Source organism: Micromys minutus, assembly GCF_963924665.1.
Source record: "Micromys minutus genome assembly, chromosome: 20".
NCBI lineage: Eukaryota > Metazoa > Chordata > Mammalia > Rodentia > Muridae > Micromys > Micromys minutus.
The window spans coordinates 22,944,062-22,970,175 of record NC_137955.1 but is presented as its reverse complement, the minus strand read 5'-3'; the positions used below and the strand labels follow the sequence as shown (position 1 = coordinate 22,970,175).

Here is a 26,114-nt window from a genome sequence, read left to right as displayed (position 1 = left end):
AGTTAAATGACAGCGCATGGTCCTAAAATGATGTTCTCGTATTAGGAAAACATGAGCTTGCATGTATATGTCACTAATTCTGTAAAAAGTTATGCAGACTGGATTTGAGAATGCTTATATGTATATATACACAAAATATATACACATAATTGTTTTTTCTGGCATATTTATCAGATGTTTCAGCCAATTCTATTAAGTAGAAAGTACTCATTTATTAGATGAATCTCTTTAAATTTAAATATCTAGAGATCTGATGTTTTCTATTTTGAATATAATAAATATTGACTCCATTCATTTTAAATTCTTCCAACGTTGTGCTTGGAACAGACACTTGCTAATTATTTTTCTGGTACTGAACATTCTGATTTTACTTGAATAAGTAAAACTAGAAAACACTTTGGAGAAAACTACAAATGGCATAGATACTCAAGTTTATATTTGTTACTTCACAAACACACACATAAACACACAAATCAGCAACAGTACTGAACCAGAGACAGTGAGAAAAGAGAAAACATGAAATGTCTCCAAAACTCTGAACTTATTTGGAATCTAAAGTGGTTCCCGAGAATTTGCTTCAGGGGAATCAATTAGTTAGACTGGGAGTTAAAGTGACAGGAGAGAGCCCTAGATTTAAGGGATTAAAGTTAATATTTATATTTATTTATATAATAGTTTTGAACTTCTGGGGCTTTAGGTTGACTAGCTATGCATTATTAATGAAAAAAATTGTTTCTGTCTGAAAGTCTCTAATTCTATAGGGTCAAGAGGAGTGTGACAGAGTTAATTTTCCACCTTGCTCTGAGTTAGCCAGACAACATTTTACTACAATGATCTTAATGGATTTACAACCTTTGCTTTTTGTCATTTAGGAATTAGATTTAGCCAGTACTGAAATTATTAAGAAATATTTGAAATGGAACATGCAAAGAAATTTAACAAATAATGAGTTATCCAAAGAAAGAAAATCAGAATGCCAGCCTTTGTATATTAGTTGTATGTGTAGACTTCAGTCAAATTTGTGCCTTTGTAAAGACTATGATCCACATGGATTCACCCCTGTCACTGTTTCTGTGTTCTAGTCAGTCTCAGCAGTCTCTACATTCTCTGTTGATATGCATTTATATATTTTCTCTTCTTTTCCTGGGTGTCCATATTCTTATCTGATCAAACCAGTCCCAGTTTGTTTCTAGCGCAGTACTCCTTTATCCCAAGAGGCATTTGTTCCTGTAACAAGGTAGTGTTCACAGCAGGAATGTGTTAGACTTATTTGTTGCTGTTGTTGATGATGATGCTATTGAGTCACACTCAACTTCTGAGAACTCAGCTTCCTGCTACCTCAATAATTCCAGTTCCATATGAAGGGCATTTTTAACTTTGGATTCTCTGAAAAGGAGTGTAAGACAATGGTAAAATTTCAAGTAGTTCGTTCAGGAACAAAAGACTCAAGATAAAACAAAGGAAAAAAAACAATGCAGTATGTCACAGATGGTGAGAGCTTGTCTCAGTACCACTTTCTGAGGTGTAGGCTGCCTGCTCAGTGGATAAAGGAGAAAACATTCATCGTCTGCCTTTAGATCCTCTAGTCAAGGACATGCTCAGGCATCAACTCCACAATCTTCCCAGTATTTCTGAGTAAAGAATGTGGCAGAACACTGGACGAGTGCCGTGCTTGGAGCAGGACACCGGAGTCCATTAGTGCAGTCTGACAAGAACCTTCGAGAAAGTGTGCACCATGAGTGACTGACTAGAGGAAGAGGTGGGGTCAATATGACATAAGGGACAGAAAGGACATTAGATACATCATGTAGACTTTTCTGATACTCCAGGAAATCCGTGGTACCTGAGAGACCAGAGTAATCGATGATACAGGTTGTTCTTAGTGGCAGGTTTTTCTGCGGTATCAATAAGCCTCCAATGAAACACACAAAGTTAATAGAGTCATGTTATCTTCAACAAAATCTAGATAATAGGGAAGTTAAAGAGCGAGTATTTTGCTATTGTCATTTCTTTTGATATTGTTAAAGAAAGGCATCTCCACTAAACATCTAAAAAGGAGAACAGGTAACTTTAAAAACTGAGCCTCAATATTTGTATGGTCTACTGTGAATTTAGAAAAGTTCAGTCTATGGAATATTAAGATCTAAAGGCCAGAGTTTTAGAATTTTTTTTAGCACTCTCTCAAGCAAAATAACTCTGGCTTAAATGCATGTTTACTCTGTTGTCTAAACACACAAACCCTAGAACAGATTTCAACTTTTCATTATATGTATCCTTCATGGAATAGGGTCTCTGTCAACCTGTTTCCTAGCCTTACCAAGCTGGTGCTCCACAGGCTGAGGAGATATTTATAAACAAACTCGGTTTCACTCTTTTTTTTTTTTTTTTTAACCAGTGAGGAAACCTGTGACTCAGTCCACAGTACTCTTCCAGTACCAGATGTTATTTATGTGAGCACTATGTATGTGTGAAAATATCCCACTTACCTTTGAAAACTCCCATATATTTAAGCTCCTATTAAAACAATGTTTTGAGCACTTGCTGAAAAAGGCATTTGAATGGAAGCTATATGGGCATGATTGGCATTAGCTCTACCTAAGAAATTAGGTGGGACCAGAGGAGAAGGACACTCAGAGTACATAATACATACATACAAACAACTAGAAGAAATTTTGAGATTAAGGGTCTACAAATAAAGTGGAGAATTTCAAAAGTAGACTTCACGTCTGTGCTTCAAGTACATTGTCTGTGGAAATGGAAATTTAAGCTTATTCTTAAATGCTAGAAATGGACTACATGCAAGGGGGTGGGACATGGTCCTTCAGAGGAAGGGTAAGTAGCATGAGAGCTTGGCCCAGTTATCAAGGGAGTACACAAGGATATTGCCCAAAAAAGTGGTCGGGATGGTGGGAAAAGTTACCTCTTGCTGAGCTTGGAGTCAGGATGAGGATGTGGCTTTTATTATAACTGTAATGGAATTCTCTTGAAGAGTATTATTCAGAGGAACCAAATGATTTGTTGAAGGATCACTTTACTATTGTGTGAGGTTTGTTTGGAGAGGGCAACTATGGTAACTAGATCCAGCTTAAAGAATGTGATTCAGTCCTGCTGTTAACTATATCCTCCACCAGTAAATGAGAGGAAGGAAGATCTTCATGAAGCCAGCATGATCCATGTAGCAAATTCCAAGAAAATCAGTACAACAGAGGCACTTTATCAAGAATTCAAATTAAAACAGTATCGCTTAGGAAATCACATCTTAGAAAAAGAATGTGAAAAGATATTTTTCTTAACTTATACTGTCTTTGGTCTAAAATTTTTAATGTTTGTTTGTCTTTATTTATAAAATGCTATTCTTCACAGTAGGGTCAATTTCTTATATACATTCTGTGTTTTTTTTGGGGGGGGAAGAACAATCTGTACATTTTTGCAATTATTATATGTCATCTTGTTATTTTTGTGTTAGCTAGAACAGAAAAATACTTAGTTGAAAGAATTTAGGCAGAATAAAATGCAACAAGTACTTTCCAAGTCCTTCTCATATATTTAATTATTTAGTTACTTGTTAAATGGATGCTAAGCAACAGAATGGGATTTTTGTAGGTGTTCCAGAAAATAGGGAAATATCTCTGCTTGCTTATGAATTTTGAATGCCAAACTATTACTGAGGCATCCAAGGGAACACAGCCTTGGCATGTGAAATAGAGCACTTAAACCTCTTCTCATTTGAAAGAGACCAAAAAATTCATAACCTATGTGGATAGACTCAAATTCTACCTACAACAGCCCCAAGCAAAGCCATCCCAGGAGAAGCTGTGAAGGTTAAATAGACTTTGCACATTGCCCATTCACAGTTTTTTGCTCCCTTGTACCAAAACTTACTCTCAGGTATGAAGTACATTCACTCACCCCATGATATAAAACCCCATAAAGGGATCTGTGATACTGATGTTTTTCCTTAGAGTATTTGGTAAGGAACTGTTTCCACAGTTGAATCTACAGATGTAGGAATTAAGGTGGTGATCTTCTTCTAAGAAAATCTTCCCAGGAAGATTACTGTATACCTCTGTCAGCAAGTCTTCACTGTTCCTGGAACTAACTGTCTCAAAAAAGTCTAGCCAAACACAAGGTAGAAATATCCATCTCAACAATTTGTTGATTTAGAAACTTCACTTCTAATTCCCAAGCTCACACTCTCCTGTATCCCAAAACTCTGGGAGAGGATCATACTGACTTAAAACAGACTTCTTTCACACAGAGAAACCTAGATGCATAGGAGATGCTTCTTTCTTCCAGTTTGTTTAGATGTGCCATTCAAAGATTCAATAGCATGAAGAGCATATGCATTTGGAAATGTTCAGCAGTGGCCAGTAGTCATTTGGGGAGTAGTGTCCCTTCCTTTAATCTTGTTGATGCCACAGTATGAATCTTACAATCTTGGCTGGCATGTAGGACTCTTTTCTCACATGGCTACTACTGTGTGTCCTATGTTTTTTGCTTCTGGTAATGAGCCCAGATCCTAACCCAGATCTGTTTACTGGGTAACCATATTTTAATGACTTACAGGAGTCCAAATGTAGTCGGACTAAAGCAAATATCTTGTTCTTATCCCACTCCAACCCTGACTGGGTCCTACTCTAGTCTGACTTTTATGTTAAGTCCTTGGCACCATTTATGGGACATGAATTATAGTTTCCCCAATCACTCACTTATTGCCTATTGACAAATTTTCTGATTTGAGTAGTGATTACTGTTTAAACCTTTCATACTATGTTTGAATACTTGCCATCCTTCTTATACTGAGAATTCCCTCAACAACACAAGGCCTATTACTCCTGAAATAACTTTGAAAAGCTATTGGTTTTATAACATTTCCCTTGATTATAGCAAATAGTTTGCTTCTATTCAGACACATTCACACCAGTTCTAACAACTGAGCCATGTTACACAAATACTATCTTTTCCTATCTTTCTCATGTGTTTGGAGTCAGATATATTGTCTTTAATAACTGACATTCTCTATACTAGTTTGTCCAGCTATTCAAACCTTTACAGTTAATAAATGGGATTTGGGGATTTGTTACTATACTGTGCATGATTCTAATCACTTGAATTTTAGACTTTTCTTTCAATGTGTAATACATAGAACACTATAACTCAAAATTCACCCCAAAATAGCATAGACATAGCAACAATTGATTCTCCATTATCATAGCCCCCATTCAGGAGCTACAGTAACCATTTCCCATTATTTTTAATCACTTATCAAGTATTACTTGCTATTTACATTTCTAAGTGAAACCTGTAGTTTTCAATACATTCTTATCTTGTCCTTTTTATACTTATATTTTATAATTTAATAGTGCATAATTTTTGTTTGCCTTAATGTTTTTTAAATTTGTATTAAATTTAATTTAAAAATAAGAAGTCATTTATTTCCACTTTTCCCTCACCTTATCTGCTTACTAACTTTTGTATCTGCTGTGATGCCAGTCACTGAGGCAGAGACCAGTCACTGAGCTTGTAAAGACTGTAATACTACATGTTCCCAAATTTTAGAATGTGTGATCAAATAGAGGCAAAAATAATAGCTGTCTCTCTAATTATTATTTGTATCATGGGCTCTGAAATTTCAAACTGGTTTAAAGTCCTGCATCAGTTTTCTGAGTCTGAATTGAATACATGTGTGCATTACCATGTGTGCAGTACTTGGCAGAACATTTTGCTTTTAAAAAATTACTTTGGTTACTGTTTTGAAACAGAAAGTAGCATAAAGTTAAGGAAAAGATTATGGGAGCCAAGAGAATTAGAGGAAGTTAACCTTAACGAGCATAGAAAATATACATTATCAGGACACATTTCTTGTTAGGTGACATTTGAATGATAGAATTGGTGGCTTAGGCAATCGTTTGTTGGTGAATATTCTGAGGATGCATTGAGCTCCATGGATTGCAATGGCATATTAACCAAGTGTTCTGATACACTGGGGTAAAAATAAGTCATTAGATTTAGACAGGATACATTTAGATTCCTATGTGCTGTTAAATGTGAATGTTGAGTAAGCAGAAAGATTATGGGTTCATCCCTTAGTATACTGACACAATATGGTAGAAAATAATTCTGGATCATAAGTTCATGCAAATCATTTTAAGCAATCAATTGGTTAAGTCATATAGGAAATAACAGAGTGAAATAGGAACGAAAAGCTCATGAATTCTCTAAAAAGAGGATGAAGAGTATTTATCGGCATAGAGAAAGTGTTGGGAACAAAAACATGTGCTATGTGGGATGCCATAGAAAGGGGAGTGCTGTACAGGAAGCAGTCAAAGAGAGTGCTGCAAAGGAAGCAGTCAAAGAGTGTGCTGCAAAGGAAGCAGTCAGCTGTATCACTTGTTATAGAGTGTTCACATCAAACTGCTTTCAAAATAAGGAATTTTTTAATAGACCCTGATGGGGACTCCTTGGTGGAGTAATGAAGGAAGACATTTGTACTGAATTTAAGAGCAAAGGGAATGGGGGCTGAGGTAGTAAATATATCTGCTCAGTAGTTAAGAGCACATACTCTTTCTATAAAAGGATATGAGTTTGGTTCCTAACATCCACAAAGGATAACTCATAACCACCTATAACTTGTTATAGGAGAGCTGAGATCTTCAGTGTTCATAGGCACCATCACAAGTGTATACCAACACACAAGAACACAAAATTAACATAATTGAAAGATATAGATCTACCAATTTTAGGCCACTGGCTAGAATGTGAAAATGACAGAAGGGCATTAGGAAGCTTTCCCCTTAGGCAGAAAAGATGGTTACAGATTCACATTTTAACAGTGAAAAGGATGCTCTGATAGTAGATATTAAGTGGACACATAATGGAACCTTCAGAGTAGCTTTCTTCCCAGATACTTTTATGGTACACTTTGTTTAAGCCACAGTAGTGAATGCCTTGTTTCTTCTCAGTTTCAATGATAAAAAAAAATCAATGCTTTGTGGAGAGAAAATAATCTCTTCACCCATTCATTCATATTTTTTCATGGAGATTATGTCTCTTTGCTTATTTATTCTAGCAGTACTGTGTAATTGTTACAGATGCTAGCCAAATTCTGGATGTAGAATAAATCCTCTATCAATCCTTCAAAGAAACATGAATGTATACAGAGCAGACACTCTCTCCCTGCATTCTGACACGACGCTAATTCACTGTAATTTGGGCTTCAGTGCTTGACTTTACTTACTGTTTTTCTCTGTTATTCTTCTGGTACTAGGACTCAACCTGGGAATGATCAATGCAGGTAATACATTTTTCATTATTGTCATAGTGTTTTGTATTGTGAACTCTTAAACCATGACTAAAAATGGAAATAAATACGTTTGCTTGCTGTGGGAGAAGAATTGAACAGTTAACATAGTTCTAATTGGTCAAGTGCAATAGCAAAGTCACACAGGCTGTGCAACAACTGTTGGTGTTGACAAAATGAAGGTGTCTAGAATTCATTCTTAGCCAAAATGCCAACCTGGATCAGGGAGGGAAAGGAAATTCTTAAGTATGTAGCTTCTTAGAGGCTATTCATTCTGTATTACATGATTTCCAACCCATAAATACACAGGAAGAACTCAGTGGATTAAGAACCCATGAGGCTGGGAAGAAAAGTGGTAGAGAGGATAGAAGAGGCTGGAGAGGAGCCAACAGGGGTGTATTTGTCCAAAACACATTGTAGGCATGTATGAAATTCTCCAAAAGATATCAAATTAAACTATTATTTTCTCATCAAATGTATTAGAAATTAAAGCCTTCCTTTAAAAATAGTTTATCTTTCTATCACTGACAATTACTTATTAAGACATCAAACAGAATAGATCCATTCAGCTTGCTGACAATAGATTAGCTAATCTTCTCTAGGCTCTGTGGGAATTAACTCCACACTAATTCACAGAGCCATTTAAACTGGCTCTTCATATACTAAGAACAAGCTGGATAGAATTCTAAGGTTTCAAATAGAAATTTTGGAAAACCCCAAACCAGGAAAGAATGTGTTAACTAACCTTAAGAAAATATCACACCAGCTTTTAGTGAAAAGTCAACTTAATGGTCTAAGAAGGTCACTGGGTTATAGAACTTACATTGTCTTAAGCTAAGATACCAAACCAAAACCACCACAAAAGGTCTCTCTCTCTCTCTCTCTCTCTCTCTCTCTCTCTCTCTCTCTCTCTCTCTCTCTCTTTCTTTCTCTCTCTCTCTCTCTCTCTCTTTCTCTCTCTCTTTCTCTCTTTCACACACACACACACACACACACACACACACACACACACACACCAGAAAATACCCAACAACTTAGCAAAACAAATATAAGCTCTTTTCCCCAGACACACTAAGGTTTGCCTACGTAAACAGTGATTTTCCTGTCTTCACTTTGAGATTTTAAAAATGTCAGCCAAGAAACTTCTTGGCTTCTATTTCTGGCTCCCAGTCTTCCTGGCTATTTTGTAAAACCTCATGGAATGTGTTTGCTTGCCTATACTACACAAATGAGAATATGATTTAGCCAAATCTTAAGAATGTTCTCATTTAGCATTCTCGGATATAATGAAGAACCTCTCTTTTACCTCTACTTTTAATGCTACTTCTGTTATATATATAAATACAAGTAATCATGGTTTCTAACTTAATCCTTATTAAGTGTTGATTATATTATGTTAAAACTATACTTTAGTTTGTAGAGAAGTTATAGAGAAAAACACAAATGAAAATTAGCCACTTGATATGTTTTGATAAAGTGAAATTTTAAATACCACATTTTAAAAACCACAATATGGAGAAAATTCAACTGGCCTTCTTATGAGATTAAATTGGCCTTTGACTAAAGAAAATATACAAAATATGCTTTTGTAATACACAATATTTGTTGTTACTGATTGTTCCTTTCAAAGAAATGTAGAGATGAGCAACATCAGCAAAACAGCAGTAACTGAAGGTAACACTGAGGTCTCTGTGCTCAAAGATAAGTACTAGGGGAACTGAGAATGTAAAGCACACTAGGTTTCTCCATCAATCAACATAATCCTGTGTATTTGACCAGAAGGGCCATAATGGATGTAGTTATTAGCTTGGTGACCTTTGCTGTCTCTGTGTGTGGCTAGGAATTTTTCTAGTACTGGATCCACTGCTCCAGACCCTTAGGATAAGCTTGCTTTTCTCAGTCTATAGAACCAATCTTTATGGACTTTATAAAAGTTTTAAATTAGTTATGTTTGGTCTATATTTAGTTAACTTTGTTCCTTGAGGAGATTTATGTTTCGTTGTGCAGATAGGATTGAGTTAATTATCACCAGAGTAATTTTCATCAAATTTTGCTGTGCTTAAATATGCCTAAAATAACCACTTGGAGTCAAACTCCAGAAGTTCAAACCAACTTAGTCACGTTGAACTACAGATGATCTCTCTGACAGTCATTTAGGTCCCAGAGAACCCCCAACAAGTAGCTAACATTAGAATAAATAATTCTACACATCCAAGTGCAATTAATTCATCACACATGAAGGTTTATAAAGCTCTAATTGTAGCTTTTCTATAAAGGGCTTAAAATTACTTGTAGAAATTTACTAATTCTATAGAACTATTATTAGGAATTATGAGAGTTCATATTTGTTGATCTGAAAAGAATCTGCCAAATAGGTGGGGCTAGTGCCCAGGAATTATTAGATATTAATATATAGGAATTATTAACTTAATAATGACATAAAAGACTTATTAGCAATAATAATAAATCCTGAAATGAGGTTTCTAAAATCCTTGCAATACAGAGTTCATCTGTCATAACCATGCAAAATGATAGACCATCTTTAGGAAACTTCAGTCGTTAGTATTTGCCTCTCCTAGATGGCTTAAGACACTATGAACTATGTGTCTATCCATATTCTGCTTGATCAACTCAAACCCAGTTTTCTAATTACATTACACTGTGTGTTCGTAGATGTTTCTGAGGACAGAACACAGATTTCTCTTTTCTCTGTCTATAATAATATTTTGTCTAGTTTTCATAGGCTTAAGTTCTCTTTCTATTGTTTTACGATCAATGCTGTGCCTCTTAAAAAAACACTTGCACAGTTTTAGAACAACTACTATTTAATTTTAATGAAATCATTTTTAAACTTACTAATGCACTACAATCTATAGAGAAAGATGGAGTGCTTTCAAACTGGGGTATAGGGCCAGTGCCAATGACCATGACTGTGGTTTTTTCAGTATCTACAGTTATTCACATTTAGTAATTGCAGGTAAGTCTCAGACCAGATACTCTTTTCCTCCTTCTGCCTTTGGTATTATTTCACTTAGACTTCTTTGTAAACTCCTTGAATCTAGGCATTCCAAATTCTTACTAAATATTCAGGACACTATAGTCTGAAGCAAGAGAAGGGGGAAGATAATCTGACTTCTCACAAGCCTTAGTGTTTGCTTTTGAAACTATGCTGTGAAACTAGTAGCTTTCCCATGAGTCTTTCTGTCTAGATGAATGATAGGCACTTAATATGATATCAATAATTTCTGACCGAAAACCGATAACCTCTTAGAAGAAACATTAGCATGCTTATTTTTATGCAAGATGTTGGGTTTATTATTTCATAATGATATATTGATTAAACACACACACACACACACACACACACACACACACACACACACACACACACACACACACAAAACCCTAAGAAAGAATTCGTCAACCTGAGGCTCACAGCCATAGAAGTAGTGCCTGTCTTAGGTCATCTCTCAGGGATTAAAATGTTTTTACAATTCATTTCTTATTTATACCATAACTTTCCATGTGTGATATCATAATCAATGAAAAATTTTAGAATTTCCCAAAATATTAAGCTCTGAATAAAATAATTTCTACAAAGTAATAAAATAGTTCCAAATTGTTACTATAATGAACATTACAGTACTTACCTTGAAAACACATAATTACATTCAATTAAGTTGGTTATTGAGATGGGGAGGTTTTAAAAGGAGTAGGGAAGGAGAAAATCATAATCAAAATATATTGTCTGAAATCAATTTTTAATTTAAAGAGATTCAAGTTCAGTGGGTTAGAAATAAGCACAACTTTAGGAGGATTTATACCCACACTTCATATTACATCCTGGTTTTAACATGTAAACAAGATTCCTTTGATCTTGCTTGGTAGTGATCATTGGAGTGGATGCAACTGCTATTTCATAGAAGAAAAGTGGGTTTGCATCAGACCATGCTACAGGAGGCCCTCAGGATGTGACTGCTAAGGTTTTGAATGCACAGTTATGTTCTTCCTACATTAGTGTCTTTCTACATGGTAAATCATGGGCTGAGCCTTGTTTCTCCTTGAACATCTGCCCTAGGGAGCAAGAGGAAAGACCTTAGTGTAGCCAGTTTTACAGGGTTACTATTTCCTACATAATGCTGGAGAAAACCTTTTCAGTGTGTTCGTACTTGAAACTTTAAAAGGGTTATTTAAATTATAACCATGCAGGCCATGGTCATTACTGTGAAAGACAGAGACTGAAGTCATCTCTAAAACCAACATGGGCTCATGAACATTTATAACCATGGCAAGGTGGGGTAGGGATTAGAGCATCACTAGAAGACATTCTATTAGCGTTTGGGAAGAGTGAAAAGAGAAACTGGAAAGAGAATCAAGTGGCAAAGAAAAAGAACTTGATTAATATGAAGGATGAATGATTTTCTCAGACAAGATTATTAAGATTCTTTCTTGCCAGATACTGTCCTTGTGACCCAAAGAAGAGATCAAAGTAGAGGGAGAAAGGGTCAAAAGATCTAAAGTCGGGTTGAGGCGTCCTTTTCAGTGTACTGTGTGTGGGACAGGGATTCCTTAACTGCAGTTTGCTTATTCTCTTTACAGAGAAGACAAAAGGTCAAGTATTAAAAGAGACTTAGAGGCATTTTGGTGTTGCTTTGTGCAATACAGACCTGGCCTTGAATACAAATGTTAAAGCATATGCACAATAATTAATCTTGGGGTTTTGTTTTATTTCAAGGTAACAACCAATTGGAAGGTACCTCATCCAGTTCTCCCTCTTCTGCCCATAAACTTGTTTTAGAGACCAGATAGCAAGGATTGGTAAAAATGAAATAAGGAACAAAAGTACAAGTGAAGGAAGCGATTTTCCTACACCTGTGCTATTAGTTTTTCCTTTGGGAACATAATAATTGCTTTTGGTCCAGCAGGTATTGCTTAGAGATATTGAGGGCATTGCTACCTTTAAGAATACTAATGGATAAATTCAGAATCGCAACTTTTAATACGTGAATATACTTTGTTCTTAAAATGCACTTCTACCTCCTTTCTCTTGCAACTTCCTCTTTAAATGACATCTCTATGCCTATAGATTGGTAATCATTTACTTAACTATTAAAGTCCACATTATACCTCTTGAAGCTATGTACACATGGGATATCTTGACAATTAGAAATTGTAATATAAGATTATTTTGAACAACTTGAATTTTTGAAAAGCTGAAAATCAATGATCTTAAGGGATTTCATCTCTTCTTCCTCCTCCTCCTCATCATCATCATCACTGTATTTTCAGGGAAGTTAAGCTGGTGATTATGGCATGGATTAAATATAAATATATTGTTATATCTTTGCACCAATTCTATTTTGTTAGCTTTTGCTATTTTTTTTTGCCTTGGTATTAAAACAAAAAGAAAGTTTCTTTTCATAATGAATTCAAAAATAATAAAAACATTATTATTTAAACTGAATAATTTTAGTTTAGGGAGTTATCTTCCAATCTCAAATTTGGAAGGGGGCAAAAATAATCTTATAAAACATGAAACTGAATACAAGTATCATTTCTTCAATGCAAAAATAATTGTATGAATCTAGAAGAAATATTCTTAACTAAAACTCATTCAAATATTTCCAAACTACCCCAAACCTGAAAGAGATTGGAATATTTGATTTGGCCCCATTACTGCATAGCTAATTCTGGCTTATTTTCAAAAGTGGTCCAGAGAAAAGACTAAACTGAGAAAGAGGCTTAGGGGTGCTTGAATAAAGTCAGGTTCAAGGAGATCCTAAATATGCGCGTATTTTTCACTTTTTCATTTTTAGGAAATATTTTCCATGACCCTCTGTTTCAAATCCTGGTAAATCTGCTTGAATGAACCAGAAGCCAAATAACCTCAAGGAGGTAACTTTAAAAAAGTAAACAAGCAATTAGCAAACAGCTCCTTATACTCATGAGACTGTCCAGAGAGTTTGAAACAGCATTCGTAGTAAGTCTGAAGAAAAGACTAGTTTTCTTCACTTCATTGATTAGAACTGAGCCCCACCCATGGTTTTAACAATAAGTGATGGGCTGTCACCGCTGTTGCCTTTCGCTGCTTGCTGCAGACATGGTCAACCCCACCGTGTTCTTTAACATCATGGCCAGTGGTGAGCCTTTTGGCAGTGTCTCCTTGGAGCCATTCGAAGACAAAGTTCCAAAGACAGCAGAAAATGTTTGTGCTCTGAGCACTGGGGAGAAAGGATTTGGCTGTAAGGGTTCCTCCTTTCACAGAATCATTCCAAAGTTCATGTGTCAGGGTAATGACTTCACAGGCTACACTGGCACTGGCGGCAGGTCCATATACAGAGAGAAATTTGAGGTTTAGAACTTCATCCTGAAGCACACAGGTCCTGGCATATTGTCCATGGCAAATGCTGGACCAAACACAAATGCTTCCCTGTTTTTTTTTATCTGCACTACCAAGACTGAGTGGTCTTTGGGAAGGTGAAAGAAGGCATGAACATTGTGGAAGCCATGCAGCATTTTTGGTCCAGGAATGGAAAGACCAGCAAGAAGATCACCATTTCTGACTGGACATCTCTAATTTTTTTGACTTGGGGGCATTTTACTCATCAAACCACTTTCTTCTGTAGCTCAGAAGAGCACTCCTACCCCATCTGCTCGCAGCTGCCTGTAATCTCTGCTCTCACTGAATTTCTTCCATACTTTTCTCATTCCCCTTCAAGTCTAGCTGGATTGCAAACTTAGGTTTATGATTACGAATAAAAACTAAATAAGGAAAAAAATAAAGCAAGCGATGCTGTTGTGCAATAGCATTTTAGTGGCGCTTGGACCTCAAGAGCTTCTCTGATTATAAACGACCTTCAGGAGCTTGAAACTTCACAGTAGCACTGTCGCTTCTAATCAGCTTGTTCTTTCCTTTGTTCTACTGTTAGTAGACTGAACTGGGTTGGCTTCACGGTTAGAACAGAGAAGAAAGGCCAGACACTGGCTCAAGAGTGTCAAGTGGCTACAGAATCCAGTTGTGGCTAAGGTCAAGAGGCTCTTAGCAAGAATCCAACCCCAGCTCACTTTAAATTTTCACTTTCAGTATGGCTAGAACTTCAGTGGACTCCTTTGGCTTCCAGAAGACAAAAATATGCTTTCTCTTTGGAAACTGCTCATTTTCTACATTGTTGCATTGTTGAGTAACATTAAACATCTTAAGAATTTAAGACAGAAGCACATAATTATAGAAAATAATACATGTAACACTTCTATAAATACCAAAGTGTAGAGTGAGTTTAATTTTAAAATAGTATCTTTCTTTTCTTTTTAAAATTAACTTTCTCATTTGAGAATATCACTCATGGACAAGATTGTCTGATCTTTTTATGAGCTTGAATTATTTGTGAAATTTGATTTTTTTTTCTTCTAAGTATTTTCTTAATATTATCATACTTCTTAACATCATTTTAGATTATGTATGCCTTTGTTCTGTGCCAAATAGTTGATTTTACTGTGCATGACAGTATCTATATACTTGACCCAGGGAGTGGCACAATGGGAAGGTGTGGCCCTGTTGGAGTAGGTCGTCACTGTAGGTGTAGGCTATACAACCCTCATCCTAGCTGCCTGGAGGCCATTATTCGGCAAGTAGCCTTCACATGAAGATGTAGAACTCTTGGCTCTGCCTGTACCATGCTTGCTTGGATGTTGCTATACTCCCACCTTGAGGATACTGAACAGAACCTCGGAACCTGCAAACCAGCCCCAATTAAGCATTGTCCTTACAAGAGTTGTCTTGGTCATGGTGTCTCTTCACAGTAGTAAAACCCTAACTAAGACAGGTGGGCAAAGGCACTGCCATATTGGGATAATACTGTTTCACTGGCTATTTCCCTACTTCCCTGGGTCCTAGATTCTTTCTGCCCATCTTTCTAAGTGACCCTGAACTCCAAAGACAGGGTTGTGGCACAAATTTCTCATTTAGAGCTGTATACTCCTTAGTATCTGTTTCTCTTCTCATTGAACAATTGTTGTCTTTATATGAATCATTGTGTACTAAAAAGCAAAGCAAAACAATAAAGCAAAAACAAAAATCCTTGCCTGATGAGGGTTAAAATTTTCATTAATCTATTAATGTAAGAATAAGAACATAGAAGGTGGTGTGATAGTGTGTTAATTTAGAAGAAAAATACCATTAGATTCTACCCTAGGGCTCAAAACATAACAAATCAAAGGGTTTTGGTCTAGTTATCAGTACAGACCTGAGCCTCATTATGTGGAGCAATGCTATAATCCAATTAGAAAGCATTTTATTGCCATAAAATTCATGATACTATTCTGCCAGTAAGCACATGTCCGGAAAGTTCTTACTGTCATTCACAGAATTCACAGCTTGGCAAATATGTTGATTATAATTCTGCCCAGAAGTACCATTGATAGAAGTTGCCAACGTCATGAAAGCCATCCATTAGAAAGGAAGCCTCCAAGTTGACACCAGCTTATTTACTCAATGTCCTATACCTCATGTGTGTGGTATGTTCATAAATAGAATCTACCACCAAGTTTAGGAGCATAACAAAGAGCAATGAAAACACATCAATCATTTAATGAGCTATTTCCTACTGTGATTGGTGAAAAAAAGCATCATGGGATATCAGACCTGTGTTTCCTTTATTGCTTCCGGAATTCTTATGACATGTCTTCTACTTTGTAAATAATGAGTAAAGGTTGCCCTGTGTTCAAATAAAATGCCACCTGAACTTTACTAAATTGTTGCCAAAAATAATATAAAATCATGCAAAATGAAGTATGAATGAAAATTTATATCCTCATTGATAGTTATATAAAACAGGATGGCCAGTGGAATTGATTGCAATGCGTTGTATCAGGCTTCCTAGCTGAAACCAGCTTGATTACTCTGTGTCCTATGAGGGGGTTATGTATTGGATTTAGCAGTAGGATATTACTAAGTTCTGAAATGGAACCAAGAGCTGTGGCAGTAGCTTTTCATGTTGAGGGAGTGGTTTTTCTGGATCAGTTATTTAGTGAACTATTTTCTCCTACATCTGGGAAAAGAAATTATCAATGGAAAATTACTTTTCAACAAATTTATAATAATATTAATGCAACTAAGTGACAGAGTTTTATAATATCGATTTAGTATTCCACAAACAGATGAGAAGAGGGCAATGGACAGATACTTAGCAAAAGTTAAGACACTGGGCATGAGTCCTTTCCTATCATGGGTAAGTCAACCAACCCCCACTATCTTATTGTTCCTATTTTACTTAAATGTGTTTTCAAAGTTATTGTTTTAGTGATTGTAACAACTAATTTTCATTATTATGATTACATATAAGGTTTAAAGACATATGTCTGTGTGGGGATAGATCCACTCTCAATGGGGAGCTGTTTTTAAGTATTAACAATTATGATAACCAAGTTATGGAATCAACATAGGTACAACGCAACTGACAAAGGCATACCTGATCCATCTCTCTCTCTCTCTCTCTCTCTCTCTCTCTCTCTCTCTCTCTCTCTCTCTCTCTCTCTCTCTCTCTCTCTCTCTCTCTCTCTCTCTCTCTCTTGCGTGCACACGCTCTCTTTCTCTCTTGTTTTACTTAGGCATCAAAAATGTAAGTATATCTTGGGCAAGAAATACATGAAAATGTAGATCTCCATGCTAACTAAAATAAACACATCTCAGGGGGGGAAATCATGCTTTTCCACATTTGCAGCATCCAGGGTTTTTTTTAATTGTGGAAATTAAATATTGAATAAGGGCTGTTGCAGTAACATTAATAAAGAAATAGCTTATTTCTTTATCGCAGGCACCACTTCTAGTATGGAGCTGGCTCATAGACTTCATCATTCATTCCAAGCCTCCCCTGCCATTTTTAATTAAAATTATCTTAAAAATACTCTTTTAATGACGCAGAACCATGAGTTTGTTATCTAGCCCTTAACTAGTATTGTTTAATCAATTAAAACAGTGTATAAACCTTAAATCTGTATCAAATTAATTTTATAACACTGCAAAGATTATAATTATACCTATAACTTATAATCAATTAGAAAGATTTTTATCAGTGAAGATATGACTCTAGATTAGTTACCAAAGTAAGATTATGTTTATATACTTAAATCTGGCCAATTCCTCCCTGTATGATTATGACCATTTATAAATTCATCATAAAAATTACTTACAATAACCACTTTCAACTCCAAAAGCCCAGGGAATCTGGCGATGATTCTTCAAAGCTTCTTCAAGCTGAATATATGAGTGTTAAGAATTTAGAAGGAAAAAGAGGAAGCTGGCCAGGCCTCAAAAAGAAAAACCACACTGACAGATATTGTAGTCTCTGATTTCTGGAATCAGGCCAGTTCAGCATTTTGATGACAAGCTTTATGATAGCTGTACATTCTGTAACATATATAAAACTCAATATAAAACATTTTAGTATTAAGAAGTATTTTGTTTGATCTTTTTGAATTTAGTTTTTCAGGTGGTATACCTCTATCAAATCTAATTTACATAACTCTGGAAGGCACACAGAGCCAAATTACACTTTTTAAAACATAAAATCAAAACCTTTCTGCCAAATAGCGTGTCCCTTAGTATGTCCTAAAATATCTTGTATGCTGTATTCTTTCCCAGGGAAACAATATAACACAAAAATCAACATTATACCTATTTTGAAACAATATAAACAATTAAGATAATTACAAGCCCTCGTTAGCCATCATCGGATAAGCCACGTGGCCTTAGCAGAATAATTCACATAACAAAATAACTATCACTTACAAATCAATAAGTAAGCAATTTTTAAAACCAGGACTTTAGTCTAAAAGATTTTGATCTGTCCTTTTCTCAGGCTGGAGTATCAGATCTTCATTTATTAAAAATCCCCATCAAAATCTCAACTCAATTCTTCATAGAGTTAGAAAGAAAAATTTGCAAATTTATTTGGAATAATAAACAACTCAGGATAGCAAAACCCATTCTCAACAATAAAAAAACTTCTGGAGGAAATCACCATCCTTGACCTCAAGCTGTATTACAGATCAATTGTGATAAGAGAAAAACTGCCAGGTATTGGTACAGAGACAGGCAGGTAGACAAATGGAATAGAATCAAAGACACAGAAATGAACCCACATACCTATGGATTCTGAACTTTGACAAAGGAGCTAAAAATACTTAATGGAAAAAGGACAGCCTCTTCAACAAATGGTGCTGGTTCAACTGGCAGTCAGCATTCAGAAGAATGCAAATTGATCCATTCTTATCTCCTTGTACAGAGCTCAAGTCCAATTTGATCAAAGACCTCCACATAAAAGCAGGTACACTGAAAACAATAGAACAGAAAGTGGGGAAGAGCTTAGAACATCTAGAACACTGTTTTTCTTTTGTTTAAGGTTCCAGAGCTTGAGACATCACGTGACTCAACATGGCACCGGCCCCCTCTTGCTTAGAAAATCAAAACTTTCTAACTAAGTGTTAGGCTGATAGCCGTGAACCTTTTAGTGGATTCTTGCCTAACATGTTGGTGCGCCACCTGTTGCAGTAAATATTAAATAGTGAATAACCTATCTCTTTCTTGGCCCTGCAGTCTTACATGGCAGGCACTACTTCTAGTATAGGACTCCGTCACTGGGTCAAAGCTGGCCCTGTGTTCTCACTCCACCCACATGACTACCTCCATCCATGGTGAAATTACTGCCCTGCCCAGCATATCATGACTCTAAGGCCCAATAGCTTCTCAAACAGGTTTATACATTCAGTTTTCAATCTTCAAACCCTCTATGTAGTAAGATTAGATCTAATAGACAAAGATACAAACTTCCCTTCCATATGAGATAAAAGACCAATAAAATCCTTAAAATATTCATAGCTACATAACACCAATTAACTCCACCTGGATCTAGATCATCATTCTCTAGCTCTATCTTGATCTTTCTTCTATGTCCCCTTCTCTATCTCTTTCCTCCAACCCCCTCTCTCCACCTTCCCTTCCCCTACCCAATCACTGGCTCTCACCTTTATTTTATGAATTAATATGGGAAGAAGCTTCTATTGAGTCACCTGAGTATATGACTAGGCATCCCTTCTCAGAGAAGTGGAATTAACATCAAAATAGGAACAGTTTCAGGACAATCTACAACAAGGACTGTTGGAAAGATCGGTAGGATGGATAACAAGAGAGAAAATAGGAAAGTAAAAATGGATATAATTGAAGAATATTATATATGTATCAAAATATACTAGTCTACTATTAATGCATAGCAATAAGATGAATGTAAAAATTTTTAGAAGTTAAAAAGTGTAGATAATGAAAATTAAATTTAAGACTCTAATGTGAAAAGGGGAGAAGAGAGAGAGAGAGAGAGAGAGAGAGAGAGAGAGAGAGAGAGAGAGAGAGAGAGAGAATATGAAGGCTTGATACTCCAGCTTAGGAGAATGCTAGGGCAGTGAGGCAGGAGTGGGGGGGTGGGTGGAGAAGCCCCTTCATAGAAGCAGGAGGAGGGAAAGTGAGATAGGGGGTTTTCGAAGGGGAAACTGGGAAGTGGGATAACATTTGAAATGTAAATAAAATAAAATAAATAGAATTACAATTGTAATGGCAAGCAAAGAATGTCATTATTTTGTTAATAAAAGTTGAATAAATTTAAAGCTACTAAGAAAGACTATGATTAGAGGGACATGTATATGAAAGTTTAGTTTTCTTTATTTTAATCTATCTATTTTGCCTCATTCCTATCTACCAGTAGAATGTAGATCCACTAAGCTGTCTCTCAATGAACACAGTTCTTGTGGAAGCATTGGTAGGCTTTCTTCTTCTTTTTTTTCTTTACTTTTAGTGTGCTTTTTTATAATAAGGATAGAATGCTTTTGATATTGTCAAATATCTTTGTCTTGTGCAATTCACTTATTTAGTTTTTATGTAACTGAGAGAAATATAAAAGTTTCCTGACTCCTTCTCTTCCACAAAGCTCAGCAGGGTTCATAATAATGTAAGTATTAGAAAATTGCATTAAAAATCTTAAGTTGCTCTGTGAAGGCATTCATGGACGACCAGATATTTAGATGAAAAAGAAAAGGTTTACATAAGATAAACTATCTTTTTCTCTGTGGTTATGGGAATCAAGAATAGCTTGACACATTCTTTCAATAATTAATGAATTAACTGTACAGTGTATACTACCCAGCAGGCATTAATTTTAAGATTTTAGAGATGTTAATTTAACTTTAGAATAATAATCCTGTGCAATAGGTTCTAGCATTTTATACTTTTAAATTGTTTTTATTAACTTTTCATTTATTTATTTATTCATTCACTTTACATCCCAATCACAGTCTACTTCCCCTCCCAGCAACCCTCTCACATAGCCCTTCCTCTTATCCTTGTTCACATTCCTTTAAAAGAATAAAAATCAAGACAGATTGAGAAATGTACTCAAGATCACAAAGCTTAATCAGTTTGCTATCCTCATTCTTAGGCTACAGTCTTTATCTCTGTAAAGCGCATTTTAATTCTAAAATCTAGAAATCTAAATTAGTTTACAGGTATTTTTAAAAGTTTCACTTATTTTGACTCAGAGAATCCTTATGGGATTAGCTTCCCATATGGAGTATTAACACTCACATGCAGCATGTCAAAAGGGAGTTACCATGCAGAAAATAATTGAGAAGCCAATTCTGACTTCACATCAACTCAGGGAAATATCCTAATATGTAGTATACCTGTATTCCAATAACATAACTATGGCAACTGTTTGTAGAAATTCATACTGTTTCTCGGAGTAAAATGAGGAAGATCTTGCATCCATTCATTTGAGTACCTATAGCAATGTTGATGTTAAACTGAGGATGTTAAACAATAGAAAATTTAATAGTTCTGAAAACTGATAAGACCAATGTCAAGACACTGGTACATTTAATACCTGGTTAGGGTTTGTTTTCTCGTTTACAGATGGTGCTAGCTACCTGGATGCTTACACAGGTACAATGTAAAAGAATAAAGAAGACTTCTGAAACTCCTTTTACACTTACTAGTTTTAATTCTGTGGGCTCTGATGTCATGCCTTAGTACCTTCTCAAAAATCCCTAATAGTGTCACCAGGAAGGTTAGGTTTTAATATGTGCATTTGCCTGAAGAGATGGTTCTTAATAATACAGTGAACACAACCATTTCCACAACCTTTTTATCTGAGGGAAGTCCTGCATGAGATATTAATTTTAACTCAGTGAAAACATCTGTGCTGTTTTCCTTATACCATGTATAACCAAACAAAACATCCGAAATAGACACTTGCTTTCTTCAAAGACATCTGCATGTACAAATCCATTAGGATGAGAAATAGACTTGATTTATGTCTTTAAAATCTGAGATGATGAATTCTCTTGGCTTCAGAGAGTAGCTGCAAATTACATAAGTGAAATAAAAATCTTTTTATTTGAAAAAGATTGAACATTAAATTTGAATGAAATGCAAAGAACATGAGTGTAAATCCATTTTATTGCTAAATGTAGAAGGAAAGGAAGACATTACTAAAAGTTTTAGGATAAAACAACCTTTATTTTGTGTTATTCTTCAGATTTTCTAAGGAAGGGATGGATATTTACTTGATTTTCATGGCAAAAACACAAAACATGGAATACTTTGGAAGCTCGTAGACACTGTAACAAGATAATGAGATGTCACTTTAGACGAGCTCTGGCAAATTATTATGTAAGCCATTTTCCATTGTTCCTATGACCCAGTAATTCTACTCTCAGACATGTACTCTGAGGAAATCAAACCAAACTGCCACCAAAAGACTGTTCAGGGGAATTCACACTGTTTTTGTTTTATTTTACTTTAGTTTTGTTAAAAATAAATTATTTTCATACATTATATTCCTACTAGCCAAAATTTGATTCAATTCTCATGAACATCAGGAACATATTCTCCTGTGGTGTACTCATAGAAGAATAGCTAATAATATGAATATAATTTTATTCCATAACTGTGAATGCATCTCTAAGCATCTTAACCAAAAATACGCCCAATACAGTATCTAGTATGGGCTCAGTTGAAATTCAAAGCCAAAACCTTTCAAAAGTCTGAATAGTTCTTGTTCCTGAGACTGTGGTGAGACATCCTCATAAAGAAGTATGGGGGAATTTTTCTATAGTTACAAAAACTTCTACATTTGGATTATAATTAGAAACTTATCAAATCCTATCTAACTATACCAATCCTATCTAACTATCTAACTATAACCTAACTATACATTAGGGAATGTGTGCATATGTACACAAATATATTGTCAGTATGCATTAACATATAATTTATTGTTTAAAGAATCAAAAATGGATTTAAAATTTTTAGATAAAAGTTAGACTGACAAGAAATATAGAATTATTTAGATTATATATAATTTATATAATCTATTTTATATATTCTATATATTATATAAATGATATATAGAGTTTATTATATATAACATAAATGCTATATAGAATTCATACTTAATTCAAGGGTTTTGGTATTCGATATATGGAGGTGTTCTGTAAAATTCTATTTTATTTTCAAGTAGTTCTATAACAATTTTCTTTGTAGGAATAGATCTTATGTGTTGCAAATTATTTTGGATCAACTAGAGAAACTTTTAATTATTATTTTTTATGACTAGTGAACTTTAGAGGATAGGTGTTCACAAGAGGTAGATAATAACAAATTAATACACACACACACACACACACACACACACACACACACACACACACACACAACCAGTTCCTCTGGTAGCAATTATAATAATGGTTCAAATATGCTTGCCATGACTTAAATATTTCAAAGATTATAGACTAATAAAATTCTCATAAGGAGTGTAAGTTTTGTTACTACAAAATCATATTTAAATTACTTTCTTTGAGAGTTCTGAAATATTTCAACTGGTAAAGAGATTTTCCTTCTATTATCTCCTATGATTGTGCCTACATTCGGGTATTTACTGTAGGACTATGGAATCCCCAGTTGCCCTATAAGAGGACATCTTTGATTATGTAGACTGTACGAAACTTAGATAAATCTCATCTCAGATAATGAAAATATAATTAGCAATCTAAACAATGAGGTAAGTTTTATCTTTATTCTACACCAAAAAATAGAAATAGGTTTATAATTAGAGTAATCTTTGCTTAAGATACTTTTATTTTAATTGAACAACTTTACTTTAAAAAAACAAAGATAAGTTTTTGTACAGATTTTAAGCATTTTTGCATAAAAGTATATGAATACATTTATGTCAGTACTTCGCTTTTTTAAAGGTTTGATAGTGTGCATTGGTGCTCCATGTTTCATGCTAGAAGCAATTGATAACAAAACCGGGACCTTCCAAAAATGCGTATTTCGGTGCCATATTTATCTGCTGTTATTTTTCAAGAAAGCATTATATTAGAAACTCAAAAAAAATAAAATAAAATTTATATAAAAAAAAGATCTTACCAGTTACAATGAGCATAAAGTACATGCAAAATAAGATGTAACTTGGAGACTAGAGAGATGGCTCAGTGGTTAAGAGCACTGACTGCTCTTGCAAAGGTCCTGAGTTCAAATCCCAGCAACCAGATGGTGGCTCACAACCATCTGTAATGGGATCTGATGCCCTCTTCTGGTCTGTCTGAAAGATGTAACTTGGAAATAGTCAAAGTTTTCTTTGTGTGAAAAGATTAAGCATAATGTTTTTTACTTTCTTTTTTTTCTCTTGAAGTTCATATAGTCTGTGAGTTGTTTCTGGGGTGTTCTGAGCTTTCTAGGGTTAGTGTCCAATTATCAGTGACTGCGTATTATGTCTGTTCTTTTATGACTGGGTTACCTCACTCAGGATGATATTCTCTAGATGCATCCATTTTCTTAAGCATTTTATAAAGTCATTGTTTCTGATAGCTGAGTAGTACTCCATTGTGTAAATGTACCACAAGTTTTGTATCCATTCATCTACTGAAGGACATCTGGGTTCTTTCCAGCTTCTGGCTATTATAAATAGAGCTGCTATGAACATTGTGGTGCATGTGTCTTAAGAACTCAAAAAGCTAGACACCAGAAAATCAAACAACCCTATTAAAAAATGGGGTACAGAGCTAAACCAAAAGTTCTCAATTGATGAATATTGAATGGCTGAGAAGCATCTAAGGAAGTGCTCGACATCATTAGCCATCAGAGAAATGCAAATCAAAACAACCCTGAGATTCCACCTCACACCAGTCAGATTGGCCAAGATCCAAAACTCAGATGACAGCAGATGCTGGCAAGGATGCAGAGAAAAAGGAACATTCCTCCACTGCTGGTGGGGTTGTAAGCTGGTACAACCACTCTGGAAATCAGTCTGGTGATTCCTCAGAAAATTGGACATAGTTCTGCCTGAAGACCCAATTATTCCACTCCTGGGCATATACCCCAGAGAAGCTTAAGATACTTTTAAACTAATTTCTCCGTTCAACCATCTTTATTTTGCAACATTAAGGACACACATAGTTCTAACAATGGAAATATATAACCAGATTATTTAGGTATGATTTATGTGTATTAGGTACACTGTTGCATCAGATAAGTTTGATCAGGATCAAACCCTCCAGGTCCTAGAGCTGGCCAATGTCTAAGGAGCTCTTTGTAGGTTTAACAATATGTAGATGTAGCAGAGGGACCGATGGGCTACATACTGCTACCATGTGAGTATGTCTAGAATAATGTAATCAGTTTTAAATAGTTTGACATCCTAAGCAAAAAGCCTTAACACAAATATTTCTTCACACAGCTTAATCACGTAATGATGAGAGACATCAGAACAATCCAATCATTCCCGAGAGTAATTTTCTGCTAAAGTAAACATTTTGTCTTTTTAATCTTTGTGTTCAGACACAGTGCTGTCATGAGGAAGGAAAGGATTGAGCTTGGAATATTTGCATGATGAACATTTCTGGTATTGTAAAGTAACCTTTTTCTATTAGTTATGCATTTATTCACCGTACATCCTGATTGCTTCCCTTCTTTTTACAGGTCCTGGCTCTCACACGTACTACCTCCATTCTCCCCTTCCCTTCTCCTCTGAGAGAGTGGAGGCTCCCTTGGTATCCTCTCCCCTTCCCCACTGGCACATCAATTCTCCAGAGGGTGGGGAGCATACTGTCTAGCTGAGGCCAAACAAGCAGGCCTACAAGGCAGGACAGTTTTAAAAACTGGATCCATAACAGGTAACAGCTTTAGTAATAGCTCTCACTCCAGTTGTTTGGTGCCCACATAAAGACCAAACTACTCATCTACCACATATGTGTCAGGGCACCTATGTACAACCAGTGCTTGCTCTTTGGTTGATGGTTCCGTTTCTGAGAGCCCCCAAGGGTCCAGGCTATTTGACCCTGTAGATCTTCCTGTAGAGTTTCTATTTTGTCTTGGATCTCCATTTCTTTCCCCAACTTTTCCATCAGACTCCCCAAGATTCAATATTTGGCTGTGGGTCTATGCATCTGTCTCTGTGAGCTTCTGTGTAGCCTCTCAGAGGACAGTTATGCTAGATTACTCTCTGCAAGTATAACAGGGTGTTATTAATAGTGTCGGGAATATGTTCTTTCTCATGGGTTGGGTCTCAAATTGGGCCAGTCATTGGTTGAACATTTCCCCAGTCTCTGTACTCTTTGTCCCTGCATTTATTGTAGACCACACAATTTTTGAATTGAAAGTTTTGTGTCTGGGATAGTGTTCTTATCCCTCTACTGGGGGTGTGATCTGGTAACAGAAAGTAGCCACTTCAGGTTTTATATCCCCGCTGCTAGGAGTCTCAGCTAAGGT

At 35.6% G+C, this 26,114-nt stretch overlaps 1 pseudogene across 1 annotated transcript; it reads left to right on the top strand.

Moving 5' to 3' along the window:
- The first annotated feature begins 13,400 nt into the window (after positions 1–13,400).
- On the top strand, positions 13,401–14,041 carry LOC308433675 (peptidyl-prolyl cis-trans isomerase A-like; annotated as a pseudogene). Its single transcript has one exon. The product of its transcript is annotated as a peptidyl-prolyl cis-trans isomerase A-like (transcript).
- Positions 14,042–26,114: the final 12,073 nt, after the last annotated feature.